This window comes from Prosopis cineraria, unplaced genomic scaffold (assembly GCF_029017545.1).
Source record: "Prosopis cineraria cultivar Desert tree isolate PC_DT_omini unplaced genomic scaffold, ASM2901754v1 PC6, whole genome shotgun sequence".
NCBI lineage: Eukaryota > Viridiplantae > Streptophyta > Magnoliopsida > Fabales > Fabaceae > Prosopis > Prosopis cineraria.
In genome coordinates, this window is record NW_026555337.1 from 38,604,089 (window position 1) to 38,618,132 (window position 14,044).

A 14,044-nucleotide genomic window follows, 5' to 3' on the forward strand; every position below is an offset into this window, starting at 1 on the left:
TTTTTAAGATCAATTTTAATCGCTATAAAACCCTTTCTTTCCTCATACTTCTCATGGAATGCATTACTTCTTGAGCGATGATAATATTGTCTAAGCTATGTCACCCAAAAATGAAATTGCATTGATAAGGGGAAATAATCTTCAGAAGCACCAATTTTAATCTATTCGTAAGAGCCTTGGTTAGAATTTTGAAAATGACGTCGTAAAAACTGATAGGACGAAGATCATGAATCGACTTCAGATGCTCTTTCTTCAGTATAAGAACTAAGAATATTTGGTTGATCTCCTGAATTCTCTCTGGGTGATCAAACAAATTTTGTATTAGCCTCACCACAGACGTTCCCATAGTTTTCCATTGACTCTGGCAGAATATAGGGCTCAAGCCATTCGAACCTGGAGATTTCAAAGTGCCCATATCAAATATAGCTTTATGTATTTCTGCTTCAGTAATTAGACTCCTAAGGATCTCAATCTCATCTAACTTGATTGTAGGATAAGACACGTCACACTGAATGACGCCCCTTATATCTTCCTCTTTAGTAAATAAGTCCTCGAAAAATAAGGTAGTCATTATTTGAAGACTCTGGTTGTCATATATCCACTTGCCAGTGTCACTTTACAATGCCATGATTCTGTTTGCCTTTCTTTGACCATTAGCTTTTGAAAGAAACAACTTTGAATTTTGATCGCCATATAAGGACCAGTTAGCTTTAGATTTCTGTGCCCACATGATATTTTCATGTAGCATAATTTCCTCAATCTCTTTACACAAACTACATAGAAGCTAATCAATTGCTGGATGAGGATTTCCACGTTGGAGAGATAGGTTGATTCCATCAATTCTCTTTAGAAGTTTTCTCTTACATGATGCACATGAGAATCTGGATATCTTAGCATTCCACTCACCTTCCATAAGCTAGGAATCCTTCATAAAGGCTTCAAACTTCTCATGCAGGACCCAGGAAGCCAGAAATTGCAAACGAGCAGACTGCTTCTCCACCATCAACTACAATTTTAACAACATAGGGTGATGATTAAACTTTAGGAAGTCCAAATGCATCACTGTCGTTGAAGGGAAAAGATTAATCCACATATCATTAGTGAGGCATCGATCAAGTCTATTGCAGCTCTGCCTTCATTGCCAGGTAAATTCTGGACCAATAACTCTAAGATCATGTAGTCCGGATGTTTCAAACTAGTGGTTAAACTCTGAATCAACTCAAGTAGCTCCACCAGATTTAGATCAACGCTCACAATTTAGTAAAGTGGCATTAAGATCCCCAGTAATGCACCACGGTTCATTAATATTACCTCCAATTTTAACAAGCTCATTCTAGAGATTTCTACGAGTAGTCAAATTCGAATTAGCATAGATGATGGTCAGCCACCAGTCCCTCATCCTCGGTCGTTCCACCTTGAGGAGAGCGAACTGTTGATGCTTCATAACAGTACGAATAGAGATAAAATCCTTCTTCCAAAGGTACCAGACACCCCTATTAAAACCTTGAGCGTCGATCACCTTAAAACAATCAAACCCAAGACTGGACGCTATCCTTTTGGCTTTCTCTCCACTGCTACGAGTTTCTAAGATAGCAATAAAATCCAGGCTATAAAACCTTTGAAGCTCACGTATGAGGCCAAGGAAGGTTTTAGACCCTGTACCTCATGAGTTCCAAATCATATAATTTATGTAGAGAGTTGGGCATCAAGTGGGATTATATCTCCCATGATAACCTCCTCATCTTTTGCTTCACAACTTGATTAGTCTGGGCTGGGTTATCCTAGTTCCCGCAATCATTATTTAGGTCGATAGGATCCATCTAGACCTACTGACCCGGGAAAGCCATAATATCCATTTTTGCCTTGTCTTTTTGCATCAAGGCTTGGTCTATCTCCTCCGTTGACTGAACTTAGGCTTTATCATGGGATAAATCCGCACTAGTGGCAAGAACTGCAAATGGATTTGAGCCCACTAATGAGCTCGAGTTTATAGTATTATCCATTGGCCCCTTATGACGTCTAACTGGCTTGTTTTCCCTCCCCCTGTATTTTCTTTTTGGTCCAAACTTCTTAGTGTCATTTAGTGGGACCCATTCCCTAGAGGTATTTCCATCAAGTACCTTTCCGAAGCATGTTGGTAATATCCTTCAATTCTCTGACTTATTCCCAGGTTAATTGATAGAAAATATGGCAAATATTATTTTAGAAGGAAATAATTTATTACCTCTTATTGCCTTTCATTAGTTTATTAGTTTTGTTGTTTTTCATTTAACTTTTGTAAGTTTCCTTCTTGTGAAGGAAACCAAGCAGCAAGTGGATTCTTATTATTTTTCATTAGTTTATTAACTTTTGTAAGTTTCCTTCTTGTGAAGGAAACTAGGCAGCAAGTGGATGTTTCATTGTTAGGAAGGAAACCTCATGCTTATAAATAGTATGACTTGTATTCAGGAAAGGGATGAATGTTTGGAAGCATTATGATTTTCTGAAAGCTCCCTCTCTCTCTCTTTAGTTCTGCATCTCTCTTCTGTTCTCCCTCTCATATTTCAGTCACTTCTCTCTCTTTTCACCTTCTCTGTTCTCACTTTCCCTCCACCTCCCACTCTCTGTTTCTGTTCCTTCTCCCTTATCCTATTCTGTTCAAATCAGTGTGAGCGTGAGTGTTTGTGTTTTACATCAACTTGGTACCAGAGCCTGGTTTGAACATTCCTAGGCTGTTTTCGCGGCCGGAGATCGAAGGAAAACTCTCAGGGGAGCTCAGCATACTCTGTTCACGCTGCCAGCACCCAGAATCACATTTCCCGACGTCAGATCTAAAAACGGACGCTATCATCGTGCTCAGAAGGGAAAATCCGATCAGAACCAGAAAAACCACCTCCACCCAAAGCCATACGCGCCGTCACGCACCGGTGGAGCTTCTGCGCGTGATCTTCACGCGCCTCACGCGTCGTCACACGTGCCGTCCGTACAGTCACCGCCAGAACGTGATTTTAGTGTTTTCTGTGTGTTTTCACGGAATTTGTTCAACTTTAAAGGAGCTGAGGGGCACAAGTCATTATCTAAAACTTAGTTGGGGGTAAAACTTTTTGTTTTGGGCTCCTAAAGCAATACTGGTAAAGCTGATGACCCTTTCATTTAACTGGCTTATTTGGTTCTTGAAGGAAGTTGTTTCATTCGTAGCTAGTTCTGAAATCTTTGTTGTGTGGTACTTTGGTTTCTTTGAGCATTGCAATTTTTATTTTATTTTTATTTTTTAATCATGTTTTAATATTTTGAAAATATATATATTAAAAAAAAGAGGAAAAATTTACATTGATCATTATGTTGTTAATTTGTGACTTTTGATAGCAGTGTTCGTATAACCTAAGACACCTGCCTCACACACAATCCTGCCCTACACCCGTGTCCAAAAAAAAAAATTACCCTAGGTTAGTTGAAGTTTCTAACAGTTTTCCTGAAAGGTTTTTGAACCTTCAGAGATTTCTGTGAAGATTTCACTCAAATTGTTACCTATTTAGCATACGATCCCTGTGGAATTTTTGAATTCTCAAAGGGTTAGTGTTGTTAAAAAAAGGGACTTCCCTATTTAGGTGAGGGCAACTTAGGGGCCTTTCTTCCTTAGGTTATTAAATCTACTCCAAACTTGCACTTTACCATACCATCTTTGTCATTATATGACCATTCGTGATTTATACGATAAGCAAGCTTTATTAGACCAAGAAATTACTGCCCTAAAATCTGTTATGGCTAATAACTCCCAAATCACCCAAAATCATCTTGACGAATCTAAAAGGACTCAAAGGGCATATGTGGACCAGCAGCTAGAAGAAATTAAAGAATTCATGGACAATAAATTTGAAGAGATAATGGGTGCAATTCAGTTGACATACAGACAAGATACAGGGAAAACAACTGAAGGGATACTCGAAAGACCTATCATTAGAGGAGAGTCAAGTTTTAAAAATGAACAATTCCCAGTCCGCAGTCAACTTGGAGGTAATTCCCTTAGGATTGGTCATTCTTCTAGAGCTATGGGTGAAAGACACAGTAGAACATTTCCTCATGAGTTTACCAATAATCATTCTGATGACATAGATGATACTTGGGATGGGCAAGGGCCTAAAGATCAACATCATAGACCATACCAGTTAGTCCATAGGAATGGTAGAGAAGGCCTTAGAAGGACACATATTGATGACATCACCAAAAAGGTTAAAGTTGAAGCTCCTGAGTTTGATGGACAATTGAATCCTAGTGCATTCCTGGATTGGTTAGCTAGCATGGAAGATTATTTTGAATGGTATGACATGAGAGATATTTAGCGAGTTCAGTTTACGAAGATGAAGCTCATGGGATCTGCTAGGAAATACTGGCAAAATGTCCAAAGGAACATTAAGCGACAAGGTTATCCACTGATTGAAATGTGGGATGAAATGAAGGCCAAGCTGAAAGAAAAATATGTGCCGACTCATTATAAGAGTCAACTGTATGACAAATACCTTAATTTGAGGCAAATCTCCACAGCTTACGAGTATATTTCTCAATTCGATGACCTTATGATTAGATGTGACGTGGATGAAGAGGAATGGTGCACTATTAACAAGTTTGTTAATGGTTTCAAGCCATATATACAAAAGGAGCTCAAGTTAAACTTTCCAGAATCTCTTGAAGAAGCTTATCATAAGACTTTGGAAGTAGAGTCTCTGTCACAGTACTCGTCTGCAAAGCGTATCGATGTGCAAAGCAATTAGTTTAGACAAGCACGAACTTCCAGTCTGTCTGAACGACCAACAGGAGCACTTACATCTAGGCCTAGCTCGTCTTTTACACCTACTCAAGCAATTGGGTTAAGGGGTAATACTTCTAACCAGCCTAGTGAGGCTATAGTTCCTGCTTCCCGCCATAACAATTCCTTTGTCGAGTGTTTTCGCTGTCACTCAAAGAGTCATATTGCATCAAAATACCCATAGCGTACTCTAGTTATTGACTCACAATATGAAGGTGAGGAAGACATGCGAATGCTGATATTGTCGTAGATCCAGTTGAGTGTCCTTCAGATGTCGATAAGGACATCATCATTGAGGAACATGGGTGTGAGACACGTCGAGTTGGAGTTATGCGATGCATTCTATCTGTCCCTCTGCCTAGTGATTCATGGAAGTGAACAAGTATTTTTCATACTTTTGTGAAGTGTGGAGATAAAGCTTGCAAATTGGTGATTGATGGAGGGAGTTCGAGAAACGTTATTTCTAGTCAAGGAGTAGCCCGACTCAATCTCAAGACAGAACCTTACCCAGAACCTTTTCATGTTGCATGGGTCAACAAAACTTCTTTACCAGTCACCCAACAATGTCGCGTTCCTCTTCACTTAGGTGACTATAAAGAAGAGATTATTTGTGATGTTCTTTCAATGGATGTTGCTCACATTTTACTTGATCGACTGTGGCTTTATGACCACAATGTTATCAATCATGGTCGTGATAATACCTATACATTTAAGCATGGAGGCAAGACGATCTTGTTACGTCCTGCTAAGCTTGACAACGAAGGCAAGGGCTCAAGTAAATCAAAGAGCACAAAATCCAAAACCCACAATTTACATCTTCTGACAAAAAAATAGTTTGTACAAGAAAGTAGAGAGAGTATGATTGTATTTATTTTGGTATCCAAGATCTCACAACGAATTGCTACTACTTCAAAAATACCGGCAGAAGTGCAACAGCTCTTACAACAATTTCGGGATATCACTCTCGATGAGCTTCCATCTGAATTACCACCAATGAGAGAGATCCAACATGCAATTAATTTCATTCCAGGTTCACAACTCCCCAATCTACCACACTACAGGATGAACCCTAAAGATAGGGCAGAGCTTAACCGACAAGTTAGTGGATTGTTGGAAAGGGGTTATATCCAGCATAGTATGAGTCCTTGTGCAGTACCTGCTCTTTTAACCCTAAAGAAAGACGGCTCTTGGAGAATGTTTGTAGACAGCAGAGCCATCAACAAGATCAACATCAAGTGTAGGTTTCCCATTCCTAGACTTGATGACATGCTTGATTTAGTGTCTGGATCTAGTTAGTTTCAAAAATTGACCTCAGAAGTGGTTATCATCAGATCAGGATTAGACCTGAAGATAAGTGGAAGACTACTTTTAAAACGCAAGATGGATTGTTTGAATGGCTTGTCATGCCTTTTGGGTTATTAAATGCACCAAGTACATTCATGAGAGTAATGACTCACCTCCTTCGCTCTTACTTGGGAAAGTTTTTGGTGGTATACTTTGATGACATACTAGTTTTTAGCAAGTCAAGAGAAGAACACTTGGGACATCTCGAGTTAATTTTTCTCACCTTGCGTCAAGAACAGTTTTATGTTAACTTGCCTAAGTGTTCATTTCTTTAAAATCAAGTCATCTTCTTGGGTTTCGTAGTTTCTGAAAGGGGTCTAGCAGCTGACCCTGAGAAAGTCCAAGCCATTCAAGAATGGCCTGAGCCACAATCTCTTCATGAAGTACGGAGTTTTCATGGTCTTGCTTCTTTCTATAGACGCTTCATTAGAAACTTCAGTACCATTATGGCTCCTATCACCGATTGCTTAAAACAAGATAAGTTTCAGTGGACATCTACAGCTTCCATAGCTTTCCAAGATATTAAGAAGAAGCTTTCTCAAGCTCCAGTCTTGTCTTTACCTGATTTTACAAAGTGTTTCGAAGTCGCTTGTGATGCGTCTGGAACAAGAATCGGAGGTGTATTAAGCTAAGAAGGTCACCCTGTGGCTTTCTTTAGCGAAAAGCTCAATGATGCCAAACAAAAGTACTCCACTTATGATAAGGAATTTTATGCGATTGTGAGATCCCTTGAGCATTGAAAGTACTACCTTCTTCCACAATAATTTGTTCTATACTCTGATCATCAGACGCTTAGGTTTATCAACTCTCAGCGACACTTAAATGCTAAACATGCTAAATGGGTTGAGTATATTTAGGGATTTACTTTTGTGGTCAAGCATCGTTCAGGAATAGAAAATATAGTGGCCGATGCCCTGAGCCGTCGGATCAACTTGTTGCACACTATAAGCGTTAGTATTGTTGGTTTTGAAAACTTGAAGGATGACTATGCTTTATGTCCAGATTTTGGGATAATATACCAAGAAGTTCGCAGTGGTAATCGTCATGAGCATGTTGATTTCATTCTTAAAGACGGTCATCTCTTTCTGGGAGCAAGCTATGCATCCCACATACTTCTATGTGAGATTTTCTTATATGGGAGTTACACACTGGAGGTTTAGCTAGTCATTTTGGGGTTAATAAGACAATGGCATTAGTCGAAGATAGGTTCTACTAGCCTTCACTCAAGCATGATGTGGCTCGCATAGTATCTCAATGTCAAAATTGTCAAACTTCTAAAGCCAGGCGATAGAATACCAGTTGGTATACTCCTTTGTCGATTCCCGAGGCACCTTGGAAAGACTTGAGTATGGATTGTCTTAGGATTGCCTGGCACAGCTAGAGGTCATGACTCTGTATTAGTTGTTGTGGACAGGTTTTTAAAGATAGCTCACTTTATTCCTTGTAACAAAACTACGGATGCTTCACATCTAGTAAAGTTGTTCTTCAAGGAGATTGTACGTCTGCATGGGTTACCTACCACTATCGTACCTGATAGATATGTCAAGTTTGTTAGCTACTTTTGGAAGACCCTATGGAAACTTTTTGGTACCCAATTGAAGTTCTCTTCTACTTTTCGCCCTTAAACTGATGGGTAAACTGAAGTCACTAGTCATAGTTTGGGTAATTTACTTCGAAGTTTAGTTAGAGATAGGCCAAAGAATTGGGATTTGGTTCTACCCACTATAGAGTTTGCATATAAAAATTCAGTGAATAGGTCTACAGGCATGAGTCCCTTTCAGATTGTTCAAGGTTTTAATCCTAAACAGCCTATTGACCTCCTGCCAATCCCGTTGACATTTCGCATCTCTGAATTTGCGGAATCTTTCGCCAATCGCCTTCATGAATTACATGTTGAAATTAGGCGCAAATTAGCAATGAGTAATGATCAATATAAATTATCTGCTAATACTCATCGCCGATTTCAAAGCTTCAAAATAGGTGATTATGTTATGGCTGGCATTCGTCCAGAACGTTACTCTAAACACGCTTTTAAAAAGTTGCATGCTCGAGCTTCGAGACCTTTTCGCATAACAAAGAAATTAGGACCTAATGCTTATCTTTTAGAATTACCTTCTGATATGGCCATTAGTCCAGTCTTTAATGTAGAGGATCTTATGCCTTATCGGGGAACTTTTGAGCCTCCCCTTTTGGTTTTTGATGATTTTGCAGGTACTCAGCCTTCACAAGTACCAATTCCATCATTGCCTGCTGTCTCACCATCAATTGATGAAATCGAGACTATTATGGATGATCAAATGGTCTTTACCTCTGAAGGGCCCATCTGTCGTTATTTGGTTCGTTGGAGAGGTCGATCTGATGAAGATGCCACTTGGATTTCAGAAGATGAATTCCAACAACTTAATCCTGCCTTGCTAGAAGCCTATCAACTCTCTACCTCTTCGGAGGAGAGTTCTTTGTAGCAGGGGGAATTGATAGAAAATATGGCAAATATTACTTTAGGAGGAAATAATTTATTACCTCTTATTGCCTTTCATTAGTTTATTAGTTTTGTTGTTTTTCATTTAACTTTTGTAAGTTTCCTTCTTGTGAAGGAAACCAATAAGTAAGTGGATTCTTATTATTTTTCATTAGTTTATTAGCTTTTGTAAGTTTCCTTCTTGTGAAGGAAATTAGGCAGCAAGTGGATGTTTCCTTGTTAGGAAGGAAACCTCATGCTTATAAATAGTATGACTTGTATTCAGGAAGGGGATGAATGTTTGGAAGCATTATGATTTTCTGAAAGCTCCCTCTCTCTCTCTTTAGTTCTGCATCTCTCTTCTGTTCTCCCTCTCATATTTCAGTCACTTCTCTCTCTTTTCACCTTCTCTGTTCTCACTTCCCCTCCACCTCCCACTCTCTGTTTCTGTTCCTTCTCCCTTATCCTATTCTGTACAAATCAGTGTGAGCGTGAGTGTTTGTGTTTTACATCATTAATACCCGTATCACCATCCTTTCTGTTTTTAGCTCCTGATTTTCCTTCATTCCTATATCCTTCAATAGAACCTTCTTTATTGATACCCTTTTTAACACCATTCAAATCTCCTGATATCCCACTTGAAATATTCAAACTTACCATATCCTTCTTATTCAATCATTTGTAAAAATCCCACTTAACGAGATTGCATGTGCCAAATCCGATCTTTCCCGGTGATGAGTTCCCTACTATTAACTTTGTCGTTGACTTCTTAGGTTCTGGTTGCTTCTCTACTAGACTCAGATTGCTCATAATGGATGGCTCTGTATCATGATCCTTTATTGCCTCCCTTTCAGACTGAACAGAGCTTGCACTCACTTGCAACTGACACGCTTTTTCTAGGCATACACCCTCATGATTTCCGTACACCCTACAGTGAAAATAGACTCTATGTAAACCCTCATACTTAATGCTCCAAAAGCTTCAAACGAAGGTAGCAAAGGTTCAGCAAGGTTGACTTCTACAAATATCCGGGTAGATGTACCTTAATCATAAATGGATGTCAAAAAATCAATTTTAATAGTCTCCTCACCATATTCCTAATTCATCTTAGAGCTTTCATGTTGTAAAATTCCACAAGAAAATTCGATATTCATATCCAAACTACAATGTGACGCTATGAATCATCCTTCCTCAGATTAAAGTTTGGCCGCCACTTTTGAACCAGGAGATAATGATCATCAATCATCCACGGACCCTCCTGGAAAGCATAGTCTCAAACATCTTTTGATGTGAATGAAACTGTTATCTAAAATATTCTTCAAATATTTTATCATTATTGTATATATATCTCATTAAGAGATATTATTTGATATTATGTAATTATTAATCATTATTTGGTTATCTTTTTCTTGATGTATTAATTGTACCCTTAAGCTCAATAATAAATAAGATATTTCTCTATATTTCTCTTGCTTCTTTTATGGTATTAGAGCCATATTTTTTTTCTGCTCCTTCTTCCAGCACTGCATCTCCATCATCTGCTTGTTTCATCCTTAACACTATCCTTGGCTGCTCTTTTTTTTTTCATCTGCTCATTTAATCTATTTTGTCTTCTTCCTCATTGAAGTTTTAAAACTTCTCTCTCTGATTAAGCCAATCCATTTGGACTCTTTCTTATTTATTTATTTTTTTACCTCTTATTCTTTAATAGAAAAATATGAGATTACTCAACCTATTTTTGTTTTGTTGACTGATCCTAACTATCACTTATGGATGGAAAGTATGCGTGGTTTTTTGAAAGGCAAGAAACTTTGGCGATATATTACTGAAGATTTCTCATTTCCTGTTAGATCCTCTTTTAAAGATGACCAAAAATTTACTGATCGGCTGGATGATTGGGATAGTAAAAATAATCAAATCCTAATATGGTTTCAGAATACTTCTACTGTGAGTATTCATGTGGATATTGTTAGAGGGTGTTCGTTCAAGCAGCAATAGCTATAATCTGAGATGCCAAATGAAGATTGGAAGATTGGATCTCTCAATCAATTTAGTAGGTTCTATCTCTCTAATTCAATTTAAGTAAAGCTAATAGATCTTTTTGGGGTTTTGGGAAATTTTTTTATTTTATTTTGCTACTTGTGTGCCCAGAAGCCTAATAGTTGGGGCAACTGCTTTTGTTTTCATAGCAACAAATAAGATTTAAGCTTTAATACTCCATATTGTAAAGTTGATCAATGATAAGTATCTTGGGCAAAAGTTTTTTTTAAAGGTTGACTTCAACACCAATCCTTGCAAATTTTACCCTTTAAGTGTTACCAGACTCGTTCTTAGAATTAACTTTTGAGAAGGTGTTCACATCCACTTTTAGTGTCTTGCTTATACAATTTCCTATTCTCCATAGAATCTCCTTGTCATAGCATTGAATACGGATGTTGTTTAGCCTCACCCAAAGTGCAATCTTGCCAATGATATTTGTGATAGTATTGAAGTTTGGAGACTAACGTTGGAGTAAAATGCAATGGAAAAAATTGTGCATGGACCTCTATTGGGAATATTTTCACACAATACCTAATTTTTAGTTCTGACTATGTAATAACTATCAACCAAATCAATTATTTCAAAGTCTTTAATCTACCACATCTTAGTTGATTTGGGCTTAAGAGATTTAAAAGTTGTATACCCGAGGTGTTAATAACTAGGGCACTCATCCATGGTGAGCATATTTTTTTTCCATTCCTCATTTGAAATCAAGAAAGTAGGATATTGATTCATCAATTTCTTAGTAGAATCAAAGGGTGTCCATTCTTTCTCTAATTCCTTAGCTATAGTATCATTAATGTGCCAAGTGTCACTCCCTTCATTAATCCAATAGCATCCATTGTAGCTAATAAGAGATTCTTTGTAAAAAAAAGGGAGCTACGAATGCTTTGATTCCTCAAATTATATGAACTTTGCTTGGATTTCTTTCTTTATCCTTAGTTCCCTTTGATTATATATCTATAGGTTGAACTTCAATAGTGCTTGTAGTTTTGATTGAGGTTAGGTGATTCTCTATTATTAGTGGTTGAAGAATATAGAGATGTTAAATTTTATTTATCATTTCTTTCTTTAGTATTGAGGCATTATTTCTATTGAGCAAGTCAACTTCCTCTTTGGAAGCATATAGGCCCATAATTGCATCTTGAATTATTGAGGCAAAAAAGACAAAGTTTAGATCAAGGGCAGACTTGGAATTCATTAAAAAAAAAGAGAAGGTAGACTTATCAAAGGAGAAGGCTAGAAAGAAGATAAACCTTCTCTTCAAGAATCTAAAGGGAAGGCATAGAATCTCACTCAAGACGATGACTATTTTCGTTAAAGCTATCAAACTGAGTTGAATGCAATGTGTCGAGCCATTAGCTTGTTTAACCAACCAACTTAAGCTATATTTAGATAACATTCAAACTGAAACTTTCATTGAATTTTTTTAATTAAATATTATCATTTAATAAAAAAAATTGAACATTGGACAACTGTTCACTTACCTTTTATGAAAAGCAATTTAGTGCAATTTCATTCATGGAATGCCATTGTATAAATAATACCTCAACAAAAAGCTATCATGCATAGCATGGTTTATTATTTGGTGGAATTAAATAATAATATATGTTAATGTATTATATTAAGTATCAACTAATCTAATGATAATTAATATTATTATCAAAGGTAACTTGGTTCATTATTATTGCATATATTCATTCTTATTGTATTTAACAAAATGTAGCAATTAAAAAGTTTTAATACGCACAACTTGCACTCTTTGAAACTTACCTTGTACATTTTCTTTCAAGTTTCGTTAGACAAAATTGTGATTTTATGATTTATAAGAAAAGCAAATGGCCAATACTATTATTAAAATTCAATCCCATATTATCAAACAATGCCTTGAGGAAAGAAAATTCCGCAAGAAAAAATTTGAAGTTTTATGGCACAAGAAACAAGCACTTAATATAGCTTAAAGACATGACAGAATTTATGTCAACCTAAGCAAATGTAGAGTTCTCCATTAAGATTAGTGACACAATTTGCACTTTAAAACTTGTCTTTAAAAACATTCTTACAATCAAAGACACATTGAGAAATCGTGCAAGGGTCGATAAGGATGGCAAGTGCACACTCCTTATAATATAGTCCCAATATGAGCATGCCCGTTGCCACCACAATCAACATTATCATCACTTTCTTCATCACTATTACTTCTATTGCAATCCCTCTATTGATCTAACCAGGCATGAAATGCTCCATGTCTTTTTTATTTACTTGTAGATGAGGATAATGAGGATCCTTTTGGAATATCTTTAAGGATATTATGTAAAGAATAAGGAAAAATATTATGTAGATAATCTCGATAGAGATATCGTCATTCATAATATGTCTAATAATACTTTGAATGTTAATTCCTTCATATGAATATTCCTCAATCCCCACAATGACATTTTTACCTTATCTTAAATGTCAATTTATGATTAGTTTTTCAACCATATGTTAAATACCTTTAATTTGAAGGACACCTTTAAAGCATTTACTATTATTGATTGAAAGCTTTGTAACTTAAGAGATTCATTTCACCTGCTTTCGATATGTACACAATCATCTTTTTTCATAGAAATTACTTTTTATAGGATATGGATTGAGGAAACCAAATATCATAAGAAAACATTTGACAATTTTATTGCTAAGGAAATAAGCACTTAATACAACTTAAAGACATTAGAGAATTAAGGTCAACCTAAGCAAATGCAAAGTTTTCCATTAGGATTAATGACACAGCTTGCACTTTGAAACTTATCTTTCAAAACATTCTTGCAGGCAGAGACACATTGAGAAAGCGTGCAAGGCTTGAGAGGGATGGCAATTGCACACTCCCCATAATATGGTCCCAGCATGAGCACGCCTGTCGCCACCACAAGCAACATTATGAACACTTTCTTCATCATTATTACTTCCATTGCAATCCCTCTATTGATCCAACCACGTATGAAATGCTCTATGTCTTCTTTATTTATTTATATATAGGGATAATGAGGATCCTTTGATATATCTTTAAGGATATGTATAAAAAGAATAAGGAAAAATATTATGTAGATAATCTCAACGAAGATATCGTGATTCATAAGATGTCCAATAATACTTTGAATGTTAATTCCTTTATATGAATATTCCCTATTCCCCACAATTACATTTTATCTTATCATAAATTAATATCAATTTATTGTTAGTTTTCCTATTGTATCTTAAATACCTTTAATTTAAAAGACGCCTTTAAAGCATTTATTATTGTTGATCGGAAGTTTTGTAACTTAAGATATTCATTTGACCTACTTTTGATATGTACTCAATCATCTTTTCATGGAAATTACTTTTTATAAGATTTTTATCCTTATAGTAACAGCTAATTTTGCTAAAAAAATTATGTG

General features: G+C 36.5%; 1 long non-coding RNA gene across 1 annotated transcript; it reads left to right on the plus strand.

Annotated features, from left to right (window-relative positions):
• Positions 1-749: 749 nt before the first annotated feature.
• Positions 750-13,745, plus strand: LOC129312983 (uncharacterized). Its single transcript, XR_008593807.1, has 3 exons — positions 750-826; positions 956-1,145; positions 13,437-13,745. It is a non-coding gene; the product is annotated as an uncharacterized LOC129312983 (long non-coding RNA).
• Positions 13,746-14,044: the final 299 nt, after the last annotated feature.